The 25,077-nt window shown below is 39.8% G+C and overlaps 1 long non-coding RNA gene and 1 other non-coding gene across 2 annotated transcripts in view; both read right to left on the bottom strand.

Moving 5' to 3' along the window:
- Nucleotides 1-25,077, bottom strand: part of LOC124622187 — a 90,886-nt gene that overhangs the window by 9,359 nt on the left and 56,450 nt on the right. The gene's annotated exons all lie outside the window — the stretch shown is intronic.
- Nucleotides 16,078-16,152, bottom strand: Trnaa-ugc. Its single transcript has one exon. It is a non-coding gene; the product is annotated as a tRNA-Ala (tRNA).

The raw sequence follows: 25,077 nt of genomic DNA, 5'->3' as shown, positions 1-25,077 counted from the left end.
GGGGGCACCAGAGACACCGTGTGTCCATGGTTATGTTGGGCAGAGGTACTGCATCAAGCCACTGGGTGAACCTACCAATGATAGTAAGGAGATACTGGTGGCTGTTGAAAGATGGCAGGGGGGCTGTGATGTCCACACATATGTGGGAGAAGTGATAGTCCACCGGGGTGGAAGGAGTGATGGGAGCAAGCATGTGCATGCCTACTTTAGAGCAGTGGCTCAGGACACAGGCATGGGCTCATTTGTTGCAGTTGCACTGGATATTGGGCCAAACGTAATGCTCGAGAACGAGCAAGACAGATGCATGGATGACAGGGTGGGCCAGACCATGTAAGCGCTCAAAGACTGTCTTGAGGAAGTCCAGGAGGAAATGTGGTTGGGCATACTTCAAGGGGGGGCTGGGTGATCGGTACTGGTGCAGATGTCACATTAGATGGGTTCATGAGCATTTAGTATCGCATACAGTTGCTGGCACGCTGCCTCTATCGCAGCATATGTGGTTCTCCATTTGTCCAGCGGAGGGGGGTTGGGATGGCGGAAAGCTGATGGCCCAGGTGTCATGGCAATATAGTCAGTGGTGCACTTCACAGAAAGTGCTGGAGGAGCGGGTTAGGAGGCCTGGAGTAAGAGAGCTCTTTGAAGGAGCAAGACGTGATAGTTCAGGATAGACATGGGACAGAATGATTGGAAGTGGTGTTGACAGCAGGGCAGTTTACCAGGTCATGGTAAAGGTTTATGGGTGGCCTAGGTTGATGGATCAGATGGGGGAGCAGTAGGTTCCAATGGCTAAGCTGTCGACTGCAGTGAGGACTATGGGGGAAGGTGGATGGCAGCCAGAAAAGGGTACTAACTAGTGGGGATGGACAGAAAGGGAGGGTGACACGGAGTATAGGTTACCACGATAATGTACAAGTAGACACCGTGAAATTGTGGACCAACCAGCATGCTTACTGCTGGTTGCTTTCAGCAATTGGGGCCCATGTACACAGTACACTGCAGTTTGCAGCATCTCTGCTAAAACACTCACAGTACCAGGAATATTCGCTGGCCACACACATGCCATGGCCATCATTATAAAATGCCACCCTTAAATGTGTGACAGGATGGAAGATTTTAATTTCCACTGATGCTGAGTAGTTCTAATTGGAGAGAGGTAATGGTGAATTCTCAATTATAACATTGGAGCAACTTAATAGCTTGGGCCTCTGCATTTCACAAGTACGAGGATGAGGAACACCAGAAAATTTCAATCGCAGTTAATGAAAATTCGCATAATAACTTAGCTGCTCTATGTGATGACTTACTCGAGTTTGACATCCTCGAGGGTCATTGCTTCAGAAAGTCCCAGTGTTTTGCAATGTTTACAGACTAATTTTTAAATAAAACACAGAGTATATCACTTGTCTTGTCTTATATTGTGACTAACTAGAATGTACATTGATGGATGTTACGTTTTCTTGTCTGACAGACTCTAAAAGAGGAAGGAATTTCAGATAGGAATGGGAAGTGAGTCCCGTTCGAGTACTCCCTGAAGAGGTTTCACTAACCAAAGGTTAGTGAAATGCTCTTCTAGAATCCTGAAGGTGGAATGTAGACAATTTGGATGAAGAATTACGAGCCAGTACTGAGAGTCATATTATCAAATATAGATGTAAATACTAAAAATAGTGAGATGCAGGTAGTGTGAAGAACCAAAACATTAAATCATAAAATTATGTAAGAGAAATCATGAGTAATCTGTGTAACACCCAAAACAGATAAATTTATAAAGGTATAGCATTAATAGTGTGTAACATTTTAGGAACAAACAATTTGAAATATAAAAATTTTCAATGGAATGTGGTACCAATTACAACAAAACATCCTCAAGGTACACATGAGATACTCCCAAGGTGTGAATCAAGTCAAAATTTAAAACATGTAATATAGGATTCCTATTTAAGTAATTAAAGTTACATTTTTACATTCATTTTGAAATTTCATTTTCCTATCTAAGTTATTTTCTCTGGTGAGATCTCCACCCCCTGCAGTCCAATGTGGCACTTCGGGCAACACTGTCTTGTCAGTAACTGAAACCGCACACTGTGTCTGTTTCCATCCTATCGGGTGATATCACATACAATAAACAAACGTTTCTGTCATTTACGTACATTTAAGATATCAATTCTCTACTTAACTCGTTTTTCACTTCAGAAAATAGTTCCTGAAATAGGTAATTTTATCAGAATGCTAGACAAAACATGTGGTAGACATTATATATACATAAAATTTCTGCTATGTGTTTTGTCTAGTATTGTGTTGAAATGACCTATTTCAAGAACTATTCTCTGAAGTGAAAAATGAGTGAAATAGAGAATTGGTATCATAAATGAAAGAAACTTTTGTTTACTGTATGTGGTGCCATCCATTAGGATGGAAACTAATCTTCCATACAGACTTGGAATCCGGTAAGTTCATATATATTACGATATAAAAGGTATCTTGGCCAAGTATGTCATTCAATTAGCATGTAACTGATCAGTTACGTATTTTAATTAATATTCAAGATGGTTTGAAAACGGATATTTCGAAAATAAAACAAGAAAATAGTAAGCTGAACACGCTAAAACTTGCGCGAAACAGTTCGTCCATTACGGAAAAGTGGTCAAATGCGAAGGGCAATAACAGCAAGACCAAAGTGTAAAATCGGAAAACCTGTGAAAGTAACTGAAGCTTTGTGCACGAAAACGTATATCAAGTACTTTCAACCGCCGATAGTGAAAATGCAACATACAGTTCGCATGAACGATGGGAAAAGCAAAATGGCACTGTGAATAAGGCAGGAGAAGAAAATTTAGCGACGCAAACAAGCGTGAATGAGGTCAATGTAAATGCGCCGGCCAAAAACTGTGTCGAACTGTTTAGTAAAACAATACAAAACGATTCCCACATTGTGAACTCCAATAACAGCGAGCAAACTATGCTTTCAGACAGTCACGGTCGTGGACTTGCGATAAGCTAAAAGAAACAACTAAAACATATTCAATCATGTGTTATAGTGAAACTGGGAGGCCCACTTGGTGAAATTAAAAAAATGACTGCATCCGCAGAGATAAAAAATCTGCACGATAAAAACTTTGTTGTACTTCTGGGAGGCGCAAATGACATCTACAAAAATTAAACTGCGAGTGCTACGCGCGATCTTAAACAGTGGCTGAGAAACCTCACTCATACAAATGTAGAAATGGTCAACATTACGCATCGCTATGGTCTTTTCAGGTGGTCGTGTGTTAGTACGAAAATAAAAAGTGCCAACAATCAGTTTGCAAAAATTTGCAGACATTTTAAAAACGTGAAATATGTTGATATAAGCAGTATTGGACGTAGATTTCACACATAACACGGACTGCACCTAAATGGCGTGGGGAAAGAGTACCTGGCAAACATGATAACCAAGGAAATAAGAAACCACCAAAATAAATCAAATCCAAAACCAAAATGATAATTGCATCGCCATCGCCAGACTCCATAACGAAAGAAAAAAAAAAACCGGTGTGTTGGCAGAAAGAACAGTGGACAGCGACTTGGATGACAAGAGAACTCCTGTTCCCCATCATCCAAATATTTTTTTTGTCGAAAACAATAAATACGATAAGACTCCCAAGTTCACAAGAAAGCACAGCAGTAGGGCAGAACCAACATTTTAAGTGTCAGAAACAGCGTCACCATCATCATCATCAACAACAACAGAAATGATAGTATTAAGTACATTAGCAGCAGCAACAAGTCACTCACCACAGCCCAATGTACAGGTACGATCCTAGAGGTGCAGGAAACTTGTCCTTCTCAAGGATTTTTGATATCTCAGTAGAACATGGGAATGAATATGACAGCACAAAACGTAAATAAAACTGTAACTAGTTCTCATCCTAGACACCTGCAGATTTTAAGCCTAAATATTCAGTGCCTTAGAAATAAATATCTAGAACTTGAGGTAGCAATGAATGGTGCAAACATTGAGTGCATGTGCATCATGGAGCATTGTTGCAAAAGTTTTGAACTGAGTAGCATTAATATTCATCCATATTTGTCGGCAAGTCATATTGTAGAAAAAATGACAAAAACGGAGATTATGTATCCTTGCTAAATGAAGTATCAGGTACAAAAGAAGGTGTGAAGCTGAATTATTGAGTGTGGGAAATCATTTTGAAGCAGCAGCCATACAGTTGTATGAAATAAAGGGAAAAATCATAGTCATAGCAACATACAGACCTTCTACTGGGTATACAGACACATTCATTAATAAATTAGGAACACTGCTTAACATTTTTTTTTACTGAAAGAGCCACTGTAGTTGTCTGTGGGGATCTCAGCATAAATCTTATGAATGAAAGTAGGCTAAAAAATTAATTCCTAAATCTATTATGTAGTTTCAGTCTGTTTCCACACATACACGAACCCACAAGAGTAACATATAATACAAACAGTCTTAATACATAATATATTTTCAAATGTACGATCCACTGAACTAGAAGTGAAAATACTGATTTGGGATTATCAGACCATAATACTCTTTTTGAGGAAAATTACTTGAATGCCACTGCAATAAAAAAAGTGTACTTCATGTATAAAAGGAAATTTTCCACTGAAACCGTGTAGAATTAACAAATATCCTAACTAGTGAGTCCTGAGCAGAAGTGCTGTCCCCAACAAATACAAATTATGCATATAACATTTTTTCTTCAATTTTCATGGGATATTTCGAAATGTGCTTTCCAAACAAGCTGTCAAGAATCACATCATATCGCAATACAGGGCCAAGTTCTTGGATCACAGATGGCATCAAAACTTCTTGTGGGACCCCCAAGAGACTAAATTCAAAACTGAAGACATCTACAAATCCACAACTCATAGAATATGTTAAGAATTACAAGATGGTATATCGCAAAGTAACAGCCAAGGCAAAATTTATGAGTAATGACAACTTAATAAGACAGTCTGATAGAAAAACAAAAGGCATATGGGGTACTGCAAAGTCTGGAACAGGAAAGAGATTCTCAAAAACACAGAAAATGTCAATATTAAAAAACAAGGTTTGTCAAATTATATCAACAGTTATTTCATAAATGCAACAACTTCATTAAGCTCAAAATTTACAAACCAAGAAAAACCAGAATTTCCAAAAGCTGCTTGTAGCATGAGGATAGATCCAACAGACGAACATGGAGTGTTCAAAGTAATAAAAAGCTTGAAATCTAAAACGTCAGCAGGAGTAGATGAGGTGCCTGTTTATAATATAACAATGACAGCTGCACAAATCGCAAAGCCCTTGGCTTAAACAGCCAACTTACCATTTAGTGAAGGAGTGTTTTTGGAAAGGATGAAAATGTCAAAAGTGAAGCCATTATTCAAAAACGGCGACAAGCATAAAGTAGAAAACTATTGGCCAATATCCCTCCTTCTGGCATTTTCCAAAATAATAGAGAAATTAATGAATCACTGAACCAACAAATATCTGAATGACCATAAGTTACTAAATAGAAACCCAGGCAGGTAAAAATACAGAAACACCACTAAAGTGCTACACTGAACAAATAATCAAAAATCTAGAAAAAGACAATTGTGTAGGAATAAATTTAGATCTCTCTAAAGCATTTGGCACTGTCAATCATCGCATTCTTTTAGAAAAACTAGAAGCATTAGGTATTCATGAGACAGGGAAAAAGTGGTTTGAATCATACCAACAAAACAGAACACAGATTGTAGGGCTGATGTCAGATTACCCCAACCACAAAATAAATTTAGTATCAGATGCAAAGAAAGTGGAAATAGGAGAGCCTCAAGGCAGTATTCTAGGTCCTTTATTGTTCCTTATCTACATAAATGACATTAACACCTAAGATGCAAAGGGCATGCTATTTGCAGATGACACTAGTGTGATAATAGGTGCACCAAAGCAAATGCTGTAAACTACTGATCAAGTAATAAACAATGTCCACACATGGTTCAATGCAAACCAGTTGACATCCAATGCAAATAAAGCAAATTATATGAAGTTTGGGAAAATATGTCAAAGTGCAAATCTTGATCTGTTGTTGCGTGATAAGGTCATTGACAGAGTGGCATCAACAAAATTGTTGGGGTTCATTTAGATGAAAATCTTAATTTTAATGACCATGTAATGAAACTTGTGCAGAAACTTAACTCAATGTGCTTTGCTCTTAGAGTTATTGCAAATGTTTGTTCTGCAGATGGTGCCAGGATGGCATATTTTTGGCTATTTCAGTCTCTTGTAACTGTCAACATGTGTAACTACAATACCCAAAATAGCGCAGCACTCTGTACTCAGTGAACAAAAAGAACACAAACACAAAGGCATGTGAGCCGTATTGGTACAAAACTCTACAACAGACTGCCAGCCAACATCAGAAAGTTAGAAGATGAAAACAGATATAAAGAAGAATTTAAAGAATGTTTACTTGAACAATGTTTTTACTCAGTAGATGACTACTTAGGGCAATAAATAATTCTGATAATGTTTATATTCAGGCAAAACTGAAAATACTGTCTTTCATCCCCTTCAGTTTCTGTTAATTTTGTATATCTGATGGAAAGCTGTTAAGTGTGGTAAAATCTTTACTGAATTATTGTAGTGAATAAAAGGGCTTCCTGTCTGGGGAAGACAAAAGTAAAGCCTTAGAGCAAACAGACTATGCAGTTACAATACTATTAGTGTACATGTATAAAAAGTTGTATTGCTGTGTCTTGTATAACTAAGCATTATTCTTTGTACATTTTTTGCACAATTTTGTATGTATTATTCTTTGCACTACTTAATGTAAAATTTTGTATGTTCCTTTTCCATAAATTGTTTCCCATAAATTTACATGTACTTTTGGACAACATCCATACAATGTTTATTGTCTACAGATGGATAAATAAATAAAATAAAAATAAAACAAAAAAATTATCACAGAGAGTATTCACAAAATAAATGGAACTTAAAGTATTGGTACTGGGCCATGAAAAATCAGATAAATACGTACAATTCAAAGATAATCAAGTCGCAGATTTGCTTCTTGGACCATTCCTGAAATCTCAGGTTGAAATCAACGTATGACACAGATAATGAGGAGGAGTTCAGTGACAGAAACATATGCATAAGGAGAAGAGATAAATCAGTTGGGTGATCATCACATGAATGACACAGTATAAAAGATAGAAGAAAACTTACAGCATATTATGAATGCAGAAAACAGAAGACAGATTCCCCATATATTTCCCTGAATATGAACTCCCATATCACTGAAGGTGATAGCCAAGTGTAGGTGTTGCCATACAGCAATGAAAAAATGTTTTAAAACAAACTAGCATAATATAAGATGGACATGATAATACAACATGAAGTTTAAACAAACTAACCCTAAAATGCTACTAAAATTCAAAAGAAACTTAAATAATATGTGTGTTTATGCAAAAAGAAAAACAAAATTCTAGGTACAGTGGAACATCCAGTTACAGACTACTATCATTGTCATAATACACAGCATAAGATACATACATAAAAGCCAAAATTACAAAACAGGATACCAGAATTCAAGGAGGACAAAAGCATATACATAAGTATATGGAACAATCAGTTTCAGATATCATCATCACTTCATTTGGAGAATGCCACATCAGATGTTAACTCAAAATCCCATCTCCCGTAATCATATTTCTGCTATACAGAATATGACTGGTGAACAAACACCCGAGGTTTATGAGTTTAAAAGCATTTAGGTGTTCAAAATTTCAAAGACTTCTCACACCAAAGCTACAGTTGCCTCAGATAGCCATGGCAGAGACTGTGCAAGAAACATTTTAAACTTAGCTTCAAATAAATATGAAGGTGATACCAGGTGCCCCCACTAGTGTAACACTAAAAAAATGCAATGACCTCCATAAGTTGACAAGTGAAGATTTTGCAGTTATCTGGGCAGGGGCTAATGATGTAGCAAAGAATGAAACCAAGTTGGCAATTGGTTCACTACATAAAACCTTGTCAGCATTACAAAATACAAATACAAAGGTGATTGTAGTCGGTGTACCACATAGACATGACCTGCCTGAATGGTCCTGTGTAAACCAAGAAATTCAATCTGCAAACACAAAAAAAAAAAAAAAAAAAAAAAAAAAAAAAAAAAAAAAAAAAAAAAAAAAAATAGTGAAAGGCTTCCATAACACTTGTTTTATTGATACTCCTAGTAACAAGGAGCTTTATACAGCACATGGACAACACCTTAATGCAACTGGTAAAGAACTAATTGCCACAAGGATTTATGAATCAGTGGAAACAAACAGGAAAGTGTACAAAACAGCAATAGAACTTAAATGGAAGGATACTGAAGTCTCAGATAAAGAATCAGTGAGAATTGTTACTGACACAACTCCAGCACAAATAACAACAGAATCCTTAAAAGTGAACTCCATTTGTGTGGAGAGGACAAATACTCAAGCAATAAACTTACCCAAGAGGACAGTGCAAAAGTTTGAAGAAGCAGCAAATGTGGTGGCAGGAAAGAAGGCACCATATAAGAAGAGAGACCTACTTGCAAAAAGAAGAACAGCAAATCAAGCTCAAGGGATGAGAATACCAACACGTGGAGTACGGCAGTCAACCTGAAAAAAGAAACCACAACTGAGGGACCAGGATTTTTGGTGGGATCAGCAGTGATTTCACAGACAAAAGCAGTTAACAAAGTGAGTCATCAAGTGGAGGAACAGGTATGTGACTATCATAACACGTATGATCACAGTGCATCAAGATTAAAGACATTAATGGAACCTACAACTTCAAATATAAAGTCAAATTGCTCTCAGAGGAATACAGACAGAGACAAACTACTTACTTTTCTACAAGTTAACATACATTGTATCAGAAATAAAATTTTAGAATTAGAACATTTATATAACACTGAGCATGTAGATGTTATATGTGTATCTGAGCACTGGTTAACATAAGAACAAGTAAATATGTTCATTCCCCAAGGGTATGTTGTGGGAGACATGATATGTAGAAAACAGAGAAAGAATGGTGGGGCGGGAATTTTTGTCAAAGAAGGAATAATGTTTTCCAGAATTGATGTATCTACATACTCCTCAGAGCTAGATGGGGAGTTTAGTTGTGTAAAACTAATGAATGAAAATATAGTGGTAGTTAGTCTATATAGGTCGCCAGATGGTGATGTAAATTTGTTTATTGAAAAATGTGAATTAATAATTAAAAGAATATTGAAGAGTAAAACAAGAATTGCTATATGTGGTGATTTCAACACAGAAATGGTAAACACACAGAGACCAGTTGCTAGGACATTTTTGAATATGCTAAGATCATTAGACCTCTATTGTACGAATAACTGTGCCACACGTAAGAATGCCTGTATAGACAATATTATTGTGAATTTCCATAGGGAGGATTTTACAGTTAGACTTGCAGGAAGTGGACTTGCAGATCATGAGCCACTACTCCTTACACTCTGTAAGAAGCAGCCAGTTAAAACTGAAGAATCTAAAGTAGTAGTGGTACGAAGACAGAAGGAAGAGTACATAAATATGTTTGTTGATAGATTAGGAAGTGCAGATTGGGACTTTATATATAATTGTCAATCTGGAAAAAGGGAGGCTGAAATTAGCTTGGGTAACTTCTTTAAAAAGTACACAGATTTATGGTATTCTTGCTCACCAGTAAAAAAAAAAAAAAATTAGATATCCAAATGAAAAGAAAAAGAAAAGTCTGAACTGGTTCACACAAGAGCTAGCAGAAATTAGAGGAAACTTGCATATGCTGTACCAGGTGCATAAACAAGCCTCTGACCAAGGGGCAGAACAGAGTGTGAACATTCATAGGTCATATCTGAAATGCAAAAAATACTATAAAGCTAAACTTCTTCTGGCAAAAAAGCAAGCAGTGGAGAACTATACAGAAAGAGCTCCCAATAAATGCAAGGCAGCCTGGAAAATAATAAAACAAGAGAATACACCAAAATGCACAGAAACAGCTCTGCTTGATACTGAAGAATTAAATGATTTTAAACTCAGTTAAAGAAATAAGTAACAGTATCAAAGCAACAAATTCATCTGCAATGAACCTTGTTGGAACACCACTGCCTGTTAACCTGGCATTTCAATGGAGGGCTGTCACACCTGCTGATGTTATAAAATCTGTATCCAAATTTTCAGGTTCTAAAAGTATGGACTGTTATTGGTTATCAAATAACATAATTAAAAAGACAATACACTCAATCGCCAAACCATTAGCCTATATTTTTAATAAATGTGTAGAATTTGGAGTTTTTCCGGATGCACTCAAGGTATCAAAAGTTGTCCCAGTTCTTAAAAAAGGAGACAAACAGCTCCCCCAAAGTTGCAGACCAGTCTCCATTGTTCCAATATTCTCAAAGGTATTTGAGGCGCTGATACACACACAAATAAGCAACTTCTTTGAAAAACACAATATCCTATGTAACAATCAGTTTGGCTTTCGAAAGGGGAAGAACACAACAGGGGCCATCTTGGAAATCATTGACCAAACCTTAACAGCTTTTGAAAATAATAACATGGTATTGCTGGTATTATGTGACCTAAGCAAAGCTTTCGATTGCATTCCTGTTGACATACTACTGGAGAAACTAGAGTTTTATGGGGTGAGAGGGAGCACTTTATCTGTGATAAATTCTTATTTAAGTAACCGAAAACAATTCGTTTCAGTCAGAAATTTAAATTCTTCCATCATGGAAATCAGCACAGGTGTACCACATGGGTCTCTCCTTGGACCCTTCTTCTTCATTGTCACTATTAATGATTTACCTAAAAATATAGCTCACCCTGTTGTGTGTTATGCTGACGATACAACACTACTTACCACACATCAGAACATGTCAGATCTGAATAACCTAACAAAAGAAACACTAGATAAGGCCCTGGACTGGTTTGCAGCCAATAAGCTCCTATGCAACCCTGACAAAACACAACAGCTTTTAATGGGAACATCAAATGAAGTAGGCAATAAGTCGGTAAAACTCTTAGGTATTCACATTGACTCAAAACTATATTGGGAGGAACATGTCAATCATGTATGTGAAAAAATATCTCGGGTGGCATACCTTCTCTTGAAACTAAGGGAGGTAGTGAGCTTGGTGTACCTCAGGGTGACATACTTTGGGCTATTCCAGTCACATATTTCATATGGTCTGATTATATGGGGGCACTCCCCTCACATCAAAAACGTATTGAAATTACAAAAAAAAGTCATACGCATAATATGTAAAAGAGGTCATAGGGAGCACTGTCGTTCTCTTTTTTCCAGACTCAGAATACTTACAATTATAAATCTATACATCTATGTGTCTGTACTCTATATTAAAAATAATATTTCAGAATTTATCGCCAGAAGAGAAATACATGAACACAACACCAGGGCTAACAGTAATTTAGACATACCGCACCACAGATTAGCGAGAACAGGAAATTCCCACAAAGTTAACCCACCCAAAATGTTCAATAAACTGCCAGTTCATGTTCAGTCTATGGATACAAATTCTTTTAAAATTAAGTGGTACAGCTGGCTGTCAGATCATCCATTCTATGACATTAAGGAATTCTTTGAGATGCCTGAGGAGAATATAAGCATTTAAAAGTTGTCTGTAGTTAAACATATTATTTTGTGCTGTGGTTAATCGTGTGTAATTACAAAGTTTATACTATGAACAATAAAATACCATATTATATTAGATTATAAGATAGCTTGTTGCATTAACTTTTAAAAGCTATCCTTTGTAATTTGGTACACTGCCATGCTTCAAATGTATTCTATAATGTATTGCCAGAAGTTTATTTTATTATTCTGTATGTACTAGTACATCTTGTATGACAAAGCCAATATCATTGTAAAATGATCTACGGTGAATAAAATTCTTGATTCTTGACAAACAAGGAGAAATTCAAGCAAGACAAGAGTACCATCAAATACAAGAAAACAAGAAAGAAGCAAGTACATATAAATGTCCAATCCAATAGAGTTAAACCTCATATTTAAATAAGCAATTTCATAGAGTCATGGGTAAATATTGATAAAGAATGTCAGTAAAGAATGAAATGCAATGCAAGTAAGTAAGTTATCTGTTGTCACACTAGGAAGAAACAGAATGTAGTTAAGTAAATTGTCTGTTGTCACACTAGGACAAAACCAGAAATCAAATAAGTAAATTTTCTGTTGTCGCACAAGAACACAAGTGAAAGCTGCAAAGCATGAAGGTCAAGTCAGAGAATAATTAGGTTAATTTTATGTTGCCACACTAGGACAATGCAGAAAGCAATTAAGTATAGTTTTCTGTTGTCACACTATGACTATGAAGAAAGCTGCAAAGCATAAAGTCCAAATCAGAGAACATACTACCGAACACTCAGCAGAGTGATGGAGTCAATCATAGAAACAAAACCATTAAATTCATATCCTCATCATAAGTCTTCCACTGAATGACAGAATCCCATGAAATATGTCATAGAGTCAGACAACAAAGCACAATTGCATCAAAATCTACAGAATATGAATGTGGTGCATTATCTCCTTTTCAAAGCAACATCCAATAATTGTAAGGTGTAAGACATTCTATATGAAAGTGTATCATGTGTGTAATGACTGTCAATATAAGCATCATAATAGTCATTCAAAGGCATCGTATTCATGTATGTGAAAGCATAAAGGCATATTAGTGATAAAGCATAATAAGCATTGTCAAAGCATAAGTATCTCTCAGGAGCATTATAATCATGTATATGGTATATTCCCAACGATTATGTAACAAGTGTAAGGTAAGCTTAATTCTGTCTCCACAAATGCAAGTGTACAGTGGTGTATAAACATTGCATGTGACTAGTATTTGTCATTATAGTTACTCTTTGATGTTAGTGATATAGATGACTCCATGTCTCTCTTAACAGTCAGTTGTTCAGCTTCCACGCTTGTAAGCTATCCTGTATAGACATGTTTTTTATGTGGTAGTAAATGTTCAGTTCTACCAGATACCACTTATTTGGTGACCACGATGATAACATAACAACACAATAGCATCGGTTTCAGCGTTCCACATCACATCGTAAGGTGAATGTTCATTACTGTTCTGTGTACACTTACTGTTAGTATGTTTGCTTCTAAAAGTTCTGTGTAATATTTTGATATTCATGACATGCTCTACACATTATTTAAGTATGGAAAAATGTAACGTGATGGCTTAATCCGTTTTAACCATTATCTGTGAAGATGGTCCATGAATGAAACTGGTTGATATTTGGGTTTAAAATAAAAGCACCCAAACATGCATTCCATACATTAAAAAATTTATTCTTACCTTTACCTAGTCAACTGTTACATTGGTTTTCATTATGCAATCCATGCCTAGCAATATTTCCTCATTCAGATCACTGACCACCAAACGTCCTTGCTTAAAAGCTGCATTGTCAACATGAAATGTGATTAAAGTTTGTTTGTTTACAACTTTACTAAACTTAACTGTAGCACCTTCAATCCTAACTCCGATTACAGGAGATTCAAAGTACTCAGAACTCTGCTTAACTCTATCCCTGAATTTTTCAGAAATAATAGAAATTGCACTACATGTGTCAATCAAATAAAAACCATGCCAATCACCAACTGTGATTATGATGTATGGACTACCATATAAATCCTGCTGTATGTTAATATTGGTTTCTCTAAACAGATCATTCTCTGTATCTTCAAAATATAAATCTTTCTGGAAATGGTTCTCATCATTAGAGAGCTGTGTAGGGCAAAGTGGTACCTGTGTGCTTGTGTCATGATTAACTTCTAATTTTTGACTGGATTTACAATTGGACTTGAAGAAGTGTACTCATTACTGTTGCAAGTAGAATCTGGTTAAGAATGAACAATAAACTATCTAAACTGAAATCAGACTCATCCTTACTACTGAAATGTTCAATAATTCTCTTATTTATCTCACAGTGCTGTGTTCTAGTGTCCTGGCATTCACACAAAATATCACCAATGTTGACTGGAACAAATTGACTCTCCTGACCCTCATCACTGGCCCAGTCATGATCATTTACTTCAATATACCATCCAAATTAAGTGTATCAGCTTCAACTTCAACCACTAAATCATTAGTGCTGACATCACTCACTTGGGTGTCACACACTTCCACCACTGCTGACTTGGGATAAGCCACCCCCTCCTCATCACAAATAGCCACAAAAATCTTGTGCTCATACTACATTAAAATACCAATACCAAAGTAATCACTATCAACATCTACATCTTCCACAGAACATTCAAAGTTAAATAATTTTACTAAAACACCTTCTTCAAGTTCATAGGAGCCACGGTACATATCTGTTTAATTACAACATCCCAAAACTTGCTTTCAAAATTAGTTGCTTTAACAGGATAGTAACATACAGTCTCATCATCATACTCCTCTTGATCTGAATTTGTTATTGCCTGGTCATGAAAATTATTTACCTCCTCCACCTGATGGGCACCAAGTGAATGGGTTAACAGTTTTCTTAGTTCTGGTAACTTTGGTTTCTGTTCTGACTACTACAATTACCATTCCTATTATTATTATTACTATTATTATACGTACTATGGTTCGTCCTGTTACCATTCTCTCTACTTTGCTGGTTGTCTTCAGATGACGCCCCATTATAACTGTTGTTTCTGTTGTAATGTGAGTTATTAATCCTGTCCTCTTCCTCAAAAGATTTGTCTAGTTTATCAACATGTTTAAAAAAATTCTATAATGAATCATAGGGACCATAAACAAGGCTCAATGAGCTCTCATTGTTAGACGTCTTTTCAAGGCATCAGAAAGACTAACATCATCAAAAAGTTTGTCCAGGTGAGCAAGCTTACGTAACTGTTTTTCACAAAGTTCTTGCATCGAGAGATTATCTGGTCTGTACCTATACCTGTTCAAAAATGCTGTTTTGATGCCTGCCTGTTTATCTTTGGACCAGAATTTATTCAAGAACATCTGTTTGAATTCTTATACATTATGTTTGGTTTTATGTTTTGATTAGCTCATGACAACACTTCACCATCAAGGAAATGTTTGGCTAGTTTAATTTTTGCAGACTCAGAGGAAAACTATCTCTACGTTGCCACAGGTAGTCCACCAGGTGTATTTTAAAAACTCCAGGGAAGTATTTAGGAGATAAATTGTTACAAAATGGTACAAAATGTCTGGCAATTTGTAGACACAACACATTTGTTTCAACATCACTTAATCACATGTCAACCTGTTGTAAATTTTCAGACAAGTCTTGATTTTATTGTTAACACTGGTAGTATGGTTACAAATATGATCATTATTTAGTTTTAGTTTCTGTTCGATGCTTTCCTGCTCTGTATATTTGTGGATAATTTTGAATTCGGAGTTCCTTCTACGTAACTCAGTGTGAATAACACCTTCAAAGTTTTCCACCTGCAACTGTACATGATCAACCTTATTGTTTACATTTGAATTTCTAGGGCAGTTGACTCACGTAATTGACAAAGTTTTGTAAGGGAGTTTGCTATTTGTTCCTGCATAGCCTGAATTTTCCTCTCCATTGTCTTAATAGTGTCCCTTAGATTAACAACACTCTTTTTTGCTCATTGCTTTGACTTATAAGTTCATTCTTTAAATCATAATTCTGACTTGTAAGATTGTGATCCAGGAGTTGAGACTGACTTATAAGTTTGTGATCCAAGACTTAAGACAAGCTTTCTGATAAACCTGAGGCCTGTTCACTTGGATGTGATGCCTCAGATGACTGTTGCAGGTTTGGTGTTGATGAGTGAGATGTTGAGCACATGAAACCTCTCCACTTGTATCAAGATTTTTCTGTGCTGCCATATCTGAAGACAATATTAGGTACGAAACAGAAAAATAAACTATGTATGAAGGTAGTATCTGTTCCCGAAAGAACAGTTACCATTGATGACCATGCAGCTTTCGCTAGAATGAAATTATAATTAAATGGAAACCCTAGCTGCAAAGAGGCGTTGACATACTTCATTAAGGACATGTTGAAAATGTGTGCCCCAACCGGGATTCGAACCCGGGATCTCCCACTTGCATGGCAGACGCTCTATCCATCTGAGCCATCAAGGGCACAGAGGATAGTGCGCCTGCAGGAACTTATCCCTTGCACACTCCCCGTCAGACCCACATTCCCAACATGTCCACACCACTACATTCGTAGTGCGCCTAATAGAAGTTTGCCCATCATACTCATTACTTGTGGCAGATTAATCTACAAGTCCCGTAAGAGTTTGGGCATAGCGTGTGTGCTTACACAAGATGGTCAATGGCCGGGACGCGGTTCTAGGCGCTTCAGTCCAGAACGGCGCTGCTGCTACGGTCGCAGGTTCGAATCCTTCCTCGGGCATGGATGTGTGTGATGTCCTTAGGTTAGTTAGGTTGCAATGCGAATTTTGTCAGATATAGGGGATATAAAAATGAAAAAGCTGGCATACTATGCTTACTTTCATTCCATAATGTCATATGGGATTATTTTTTGGGGTAATTCATCAAGCCGAGCTAAAGCTTTCTGGGCACAAAAACGTGCAGTAAGAGTTATATGTGGTGTGAACTCAAGAACATCCTGCAGAAGCCTGTTTAGGGAACCAGGGATACTAACTACTGCTTCACAATATATTTATTCCTTAGTGAAATTTTTCATTAAAAATATATCACTTTTTCAAACCAACAGCTCAATTCATGGAATCAATACTAGAAATAAGAATAATCTTCACAAGGATTTAAAGTCATTTAGTCTTGTACAAAATGGTGTGCATTATTCAGGAACACACATCTTCAATAACTTGCCAGCAGCCATAAAAAGCTTAACAACCAATGAAATTCAGTTTAAGAGAAGCCTAAAGGATTTATTGGTGGCCAACTCCTTCTACTCCATTGATGAATTTCTCAGTAAAACCAACTGATTTGTGTATATATATATGGAAACATTCCACGTGGGAACAATATATCTAAAAACAAAGATGATGTGACTTACCAAACGAAAGCACTGGCAGGTTGATAGATACACAAACAAACACTAACGCACACACAAAATTCAAGCTTTCGCAACCAACGGTTGCTTCATCAGGAAAGAGGGAAGGAGAGGGAAAGACGAAAGGATGTGGGTTTTAAGGGAGAGGGTAAGGAGTCATTCCAATCCCGGGAGCGGAAATACCTAACTTAGGGGGAAAAAAGGACAGGTATACACACGCGTGCACACACACACACACACACACACACACACACACACACACACATATCCATCCACACAAATACAGACACAAGCAGACATATTTAAAGGCAAAGAGTTTGGGCAGAGATGTCAGTCGAGGTGGAAGTGCAAAGGCAAAGATGTTGTTGAATGACAGGTGAGGTATGAGTGGTGGCAACTTGAAATTAGCGGAGATTGAGGCCTGGTGGGTAACGAGAAGAGAGGATATACTGAAGGGCAAGTTCCCATCTCCAGAGTTCTGACAGGTTGGTGTTAGTGGGAAGTATCCAGATAACCCGGACGGTGTAACACTGTGCCAAGATGTGCTGGCTGTGCACCAAGGCATGTTTAGCCACAGGGTGATCCTCATTACCAACAAAAACTGTCTGCCTGTGTCCATTCATGTGAATGGACTGTTTGTTGCTGGTCATTCCCACATAGAAAGCTTCACAGTGTAGGCAGGTCAGTTGGTAAATCACGTGGGTGCTTTCACATGTGGCTCTGCCTTTGATCGTGTACACCTTCTGGGTTACAGGACTGGAGTAGGTGGTGGTGGGAGGGTGCATGGGACAGGTTTTACACCGGTGGCGGTTATGAGGGTAGGAGCCAGAGGGTAGGGAAGGTGGTTTTGGGATTTCATAGGGATGAACTAAGAGGTTACGAAGGTTAGGTGGACGGTGGAAAGACACTCTTGGTTGAGTGGGGAGGATTTCATGAAGGATGGATCTCATTTCAGGGCAGGATTTGAGGAAGTTGTATCCCTGCTGGAGAGCCACATTCAGAGTCTGATCCAGTCCCGGAAAGTATCCTGTCACAAGTGGGGCACTTTTGGGGTTCTTCTGTAGGAGGTTCTGGGTTTGAGGGGATGAGGAAGTGGCTCTGGTTATTTGCTTCTGTACCAGGTTGGGAGGGTAGTTGCAGGATGCGAAAGCTGTTTTCAGGTTGTTGGTGTAATTCAGCAACGTCTTTGCCTCTGTACTTCTGTCTCGACTGACATCTCTGCCCAAACTCTTTGCCTTTACAAATGTCTGCTTGTGTCTGTGCGGATGGATCTGTGTGTGTGTGTGTGTGTGTGTGTGTGTGTGTGTGTGTGTGTGTGTGTGTGTGAGTGTATACCTGTCCTTTTTTCCCCCTGAGGTAAGTCTTTCCACTCCCGGGATTGGAATGACTCCTTACCCTCTCCCTTAAAACCCACATCCTTTCGTCTTTCACTCTCCTTCCCTCTTTCCTGATGAAGCAACCGTTGGTTGCGAAAGCTTGAATTTTGTGTGTATGTCTGTGTTTGTTTGTGTATCTATCAACCTGCCAGAGCTTTCGTTTGGTAAGTCACATCATCTTTGTGTTTAGATATATTTTTCCCACGTGGAATGTTCCCTCTATTATATTCATATCATTAATTTGAACCCAACAATTACGTTTGTTATCTTTTCTGTCATCTTATTTTCTTTTTCTGTTTTTACAAGTAGTTTCATTTTGTATTCACCTTCTCCTTTTTACCGTAATCTACCATACAATTTTATCCCGCCTATATATACTCAATAATACGTAGCCCACTTCCAAACCATAACCAAAAAATTTTTTTCCGCTTTCAACACTACCGCTGCTATAAAATCCACCGTTTCTAGTTCACAAACAGTTCCTTTCACCTACACTCCTGGAAATTGAAATAAGAACACCGTGAATTCATTGTCCCAGGAAGGGGAAACTTTATTGACACATTCCTGGGGTCAGATACATCACATGATCACACTGACAGAACCACAGGCACATAGACACAGACAACAGAGCATGCACAGTGTCGGCACTAGTACAGTGTATATCCACCTTTCGCAGCAATGCAGGCTGCTATTCTCCCATGGAGACGATCGTAGAGATGCCGGATGTAGTCCTGTGGAACGGCTTGCCATGCCATTTCCACCTGGCGCCTCAGTTGGACCAGCGTTCGTGCTGGACGTGCAGACCGCGTGAGACGACGCTTCATCCAGTCCCAAACATGCTCAATGGGGGACAGATCCGGAGATCTTGCTGGCCAGGGTAGTTGACTTACACCTTCTAGAGCACGTTGGGTGGCACGGGATACATGCGGACGTGCATTGTCCTGTTGGAACAGCAAGTTCCCTTGCCGGTCTAGGAATGGTAGAACGATGGGTTCGATGACGGTTTGGATGTACCGTGCACTATTCAGTGTCCCCTCGACGATCACCAGTGGTGTACGGCCAGTGTAGGAGATCGCTCCCCACACCATGATGCCGGGTGTTGGCCCTGTGTGCCTCGGTCGTATGCAGTCCTGATTGTGGCGCTCACCTGCACGGCGCCAAACACGCATACGACCATCATTGGCACCAAGGCAGAAGCGACTCTCATCGCTGAAGACGACACGTCTCAATTTGTCCCTCCATTCACGCCTGTCGCGACACCACTGGAGGCGGGCTGCACGATGTTGGGGCGTGAGCGGAAGACGGCCTAACGGTGTGCGGGACCGTAGCCCAGCTTCATGGAGACGGTTGTGAATGGTCCTCGCCGATACCCCAGGAGCAACAGTGTCCCTAATTTGCTGGGAAGTGGCGGTGTGGTCCCCTACGGCACTGCGTAGGATCCTACGGTCTTGGCGTGCATCCGTGCGTCGCTGCGGTCCGGTCCCAGGTCGACGGGCACGTGCACCTTCCGCCGACCACTGGCGACAACATCGATGTACTGTGGAGACCTCACGCCCCTCGTGTTGAGCAATTCGGCGGTACGTCCACCCGGCCTCCCGTATGCCCACTATACGCCCTCACTCAAAGTCCGTCAACTACACATACGGTTCACGTCCACGCTGTCGCGTCATGCTACCAGTGTTAAAGACTGCGATGGAGCTCCGTATGCCACGGCAAACTGGCTGACACTGACGGTGGCGGTGCACAAATGCTGCGCAGCTAGCGCCATTCGACGGCCAACACCGCGGTTCCTGGTGTGTCCGCTGTGCCGTGCGTGTGATCATTGCTTGTACAGCCCTCTCGCAGTGTCCGTAGCAAGTATGGTGGGTCTGACACACCGGTGTCAATGTGTTCTTTTTTCCATTTCCAGGAGTGTATTAAACAACCATTTCGGCTAGTTCTAATAACTTTTGCTTTATTTCCATTTCCGTTTTTCCCATATCACTGATCATTTTTAGCCGCTTCCCACAGGTTTTAACGTCATTATTTCTTCGTCAGACAATTGTTAGCCTCATTTTCGTAATCTGCCACCACAAAACCACTCCTTTTAATACATTTACACGCAGTTTTTTCGAAATTTTCCCGAATTTCTCCACCCTTTAACGTGTTTTGGCGGCAACACAACCACCTAACCTTTGTGCACATCGTTGTTTACCAACCCGAGTTCACCACAGGATCAACATAGCTCAGCTTTAACCAACAGTTTTTCGCCTTTTTTCACACCAGATCTCCAGTAGCTTCCTTGTTCACCTTTATCTCTCCCCATATATTTTAATTTTAATTTTCATTTCAGCCTCATGTTACACTTTCCACCTTCTAGTACCATGTCACCCTCACAACATCCCCACAACGACACCATTAAGTTTTATTTACATTCCCTCCACAAACATGCCTTCGCCCTAGCCAGATTACGCTCCCATATTTTATTTTCTCAGGCTTGTCTGACATTTGGCATTACCCCCAAAGGCCTCACACATAACGTTCCCATCTCTGGCTGTAACCCTTCTTTCCATCAATCCCTATACCAGTTCCAAACTGAACAATCCATTGCCCCCACCCACCTAATCCTTCACCTACACATCAACTCAGTCAATGAACACACCCGTCAACTCCTATCCTTAATAAAAGTCCTCAATCTTTCCTCTCCCACATCCACACCGGTTGTTCAGAGCATCCTCCTACAGGCCAACCGCAAATTAGAACAGGATGCCACCCTCCACCTCAAAAAACTACCCAATCTTCTGGTTTCCCACCTCCGGAAACACAACTCACTCACCCTTCACAACCTTTCCAGCAAACCTCAACCTCCTCTCATTGCACACAGACCCAGTCTCTCCCATCTACTCAATCTCCCACTTCCAGCTCCACTCCCCTCAAAACCTCAAAATTCTAATTAACACAATCTGGAACCACAACACCCTAATTCAGTAGTTAACCTTTCCTCCAAACCTCTCTCCCAATCCGAAACCTCTGTCCTATCCAAAGGCCTCACCTTCAGCCCCACTCCCAGATTCAACCAAACAGCCCTCGTCAAAGATTTACTGTCCTACACTCGCACTCTCTGCTGGAAATATCACTTTGCCAGGAAGAAAAATGATCCTAATCCTACTCCTAATGATCCAACTCCCCAAGACACTATCCAAATTGAACCCTGCCTGGAACAGTTCTGTCCTCTGTCACAGCGGGACCCACCTCCTCTTCCTCAAAATCACCCTCTCCAAACCTTCCAGGAATTTCTGACTTCCAGCCTTGCCTCTCAATCCTTCTTAAAAAACCTTAATCCTACTCCCAACATCACCACTGCTGAAGCCCAGGCTATCCGTGATCTGAAGGCTGACCGATCCATTGTCATTCTTCCGGCGGACAAGGGTTCCACGACCGTGGTACTTGATTGTGGGGAGTATGTGGCTGAGGGACTGCGTCAGCTTTCAGACAACACTACATACAAAGTTTGCCAAGGTAATCCCATTCCTGATGTCCAGGCGGAGCTTCAAGGAATCCTCAGAACCTTAGGCCCCCTACAAAACCTTTCACCTGACTCCATCAACCTCATGACCCCACCGACACCCCACACCCCTACCTTCTACCTTCTTCCTAAAATTCACAAACCCAATCATCCCGGCCGCCCCATTGCAGCTGGTTACCAAGCCCCCACAGAATGTATCTCTGCCTATGTAGATCAACACCTTCAACCCATTACATGCAGTCTCCCATCCTTCATCAAAGACACCAACCACTTTCTCGCACGCCTGGAATCCTTACCCAATCTGTTACCCCCGGAAACCATTCTTGTAGCCATTGATGCCACTTCCTTATACACAAATATTCCGCATGTCTAGGGCCTCGCTGTGATGGAGCACTTCCTTTCACGCCGATCTCCTGCCACCCTACCTAAAACCTCTTTCCTCATTACCTTAGCCAGCTTCACCCTGACCCACAACTTCTTCACTTTCGAAGGCCAGACATACTAACAATTAAAGGGAATGGCCATGGGTACCAGGATGGCCCCCTCATACGCCAACCTATTTATGGGTCGCTTAGAGGAAGCCTTCTTGGTTACCCATGCCTGCCAACCCCAAGTTTGGTACAGATTTATTGATGACATCTTCATGATCTGGACTCACAGTGAAGAAGAACTCCAGAATTTCCTCTCCAACCTCAACTCCTTTGGCTCCATCAGATTCACCTGGTCCTACTCCAAATCCCATACCACTTTCCTTGACGTTGACCTCCATCTGTCCAATGGCCAGCTTCACACGTCCATCCACATCAAACCAACCAACAAGCAACAGTACCTCCATTATGACAGCTGCCATCCATTCCACATCAAACGGTCCCTTCCCTACAGCCTAGGTCTTCGTGGCAAACGAATCTGCTCCAGTCCGGAATCCCTGAACCATTGCACCAACAACCTGAAAACAGCTTTCGCATCCTGCAACTACCCTCCCGACCTGGTACAGAAGCAAATAACCAGAGCCACTTCCTCATCCCCTCAAACCCGGAACCTCCCACAGAAGAACCCCAAAAGTGCCCCACTTGTGACAGGATACTTTCCGGGACTGGATCAGACTCTGAATGTGGCTCTCCAGCAGGGATACAACTTCCTCAAATCCTGCCCTGAAATGAGATCCATCCTTCATGAAATCCTCCCCACTCCACCAAGAGTGTCTTTCCGCCATCCACCTAACCTTCGTAACCTCTTATTTCATCCCTATGAAATCCCCAAACCACTTTCCCTACCCTCTGGTTCCTACCCCTGTAACCATCCCCGGTGTAAAACCTGTCCCATTCACCCTCCCACCATCACCTACTCCAGTCCTGTAACCTGGAAGGTGTACACGATCAAAGGCAGAGCCACGTGTGAAAGCACCCACGTGATTTACCAACTGACCTGCCTACACTGTGAAGCTTTGTATGTGGGAATGACCAGCAACAAACTGTCCATTCGCATGAATGGACACAGGCAGACAGTGTTTGTTGGTAATAAGGATCACCCTGTGGCTACACATGCCTTGGTGCACGGCCAGCACATCTTGGCATAGTGTTACACCGTCCGAGTTATCTGGATGCTTCCCACTAACACCAACCTGTCAGAACTCCGGAGATGGGAACTTGCCCTTCAGTATATCCTCTCTTCTCGTTACCCATCTAGGCCTCAACCTCCGCTAATTTCAAGTTGCCGTTACTCATACCTCACCTGTCATTCAACAACATCTTTGCCTCTGTACTTCCCCCTCGGCTGACATCTCTGCCCAAACTCTTTGCCTTTGCAAATGTCTGCTTGTGTCTGTGTATGTGTGGATGAATATGTGTGTGTGTGTGTGTGTGTGTGTGTGTGTGTGTGTGTATGTGTGCGAGTGTATACTTGTCCTTTTTTCCCCCTAAGGTAAGTCTTTCCGCTCCCGGGATTGGAATGACTCCTTACCCTCTCCCTTAAAACCCACATCCTTTCGTCTTTCCCTCTCCTTCCCTCTTTCCTGATGAAGCAACCATTGGTTGCGAAAGCTTGAATTTTGTGTGTGTGTTTGTGTTTGTTTCTGTGTCTATCGACACGCCAGCGCTTTCATTTGGTACAATATAACTTCTGCACAATTTCAGTGCAGTAATGTGTTCATTGTAAATAAGTATTATAATAGTTGTATTACATGTTTATTACCTTATAAATAAATAAAAAACTTTTTTATTTTAAATTCAGTGCATTAGTATTTGTAAAATGACTGTTTCATATAGTGTTCATTAAAAAATGACGATCATTCCACTTGGGACCTGTGGAATGGTACATTAGCTTATTTGTTTTAGTTGTAAATATTTGTCATGTATTGTTGTTTTTCTGACATGTTCCACATCCTGGAGGACCTCCTCACTACGGATCAATTGGAATGAAAGTAAATCTAATCTAATCTAATGTAATCTAAGTCTAGGGGACTGATGACCTCAGATGTTAAGTCTCATAGTGCTTTAAAGTAATTTGAACCATTTTTATTTGGCTCTATTCAAAAACATGTTAGCAAAGCTGGCTCTTAATTAATTCCAGAGTAATTAACAGTTTTGTCCAAAGTATTGTTTGCGTACCTATATTTGTCAGTGTCATGATTTAAACAAATAATTCAGACTAACTCTTGTAGTAGAAGAAATTGTTAATAAGAACCCATTTTTTGGTGTATTCAGTTAATTTAATGGGATAGGTTTTAATTGTAATTTCTGTAAAGTTACCTTTGAACAATGTGTAGTTTCAGCACCTATTATTGTGAGGATGTGTAAGTGTCTGATTTTTGATCCCAAGACAGTAAGTCCATGGCTGAGTTTCAGACGAGGAATCTGTATTGGTTAGAATGACAACAATGCGTCAACTTGACAGTGAGATAAGTGTTACAGAACTGGGCCATGTGTTAAAACAATGGCAGTGACTGTTCTATATATACCTTGTTATTCGTCAAGAACTGTGTGGTTAGGTTTTTACTGCTCATAGATGTTCAACAGTAAACTATTGTAGTACTATATAGATGTTCACCTGAAAACTATTGAGGCTTATCAAAAGTTAAACAATAGTGCACTGGCCATAGTAAATGTGTATATGGGGATTGTGAAAAGTGAAAGTAAACAACTGTGG

This window comes from Schistocerca americana, chromosome 7, assembly GCF_021461395.2.
Source record: "Schistocerca americana isolate TAMUIC-IGC-003095 chromosome 7, iqSchAmer2.1, whole genome shotgun sequence".
Classification (NCBI taxonomy): domain Eukaryota; kingdom Metazoa; phylum Arthropoda; class Insecta; order Orthoptera; family Acrididae; genus Schistocerca; species Schistocerca americana.
Note: the sequence above shows the minus strand (reverse complement) of the source record. Positions and strands in the feature narration are given on the sequence as shown.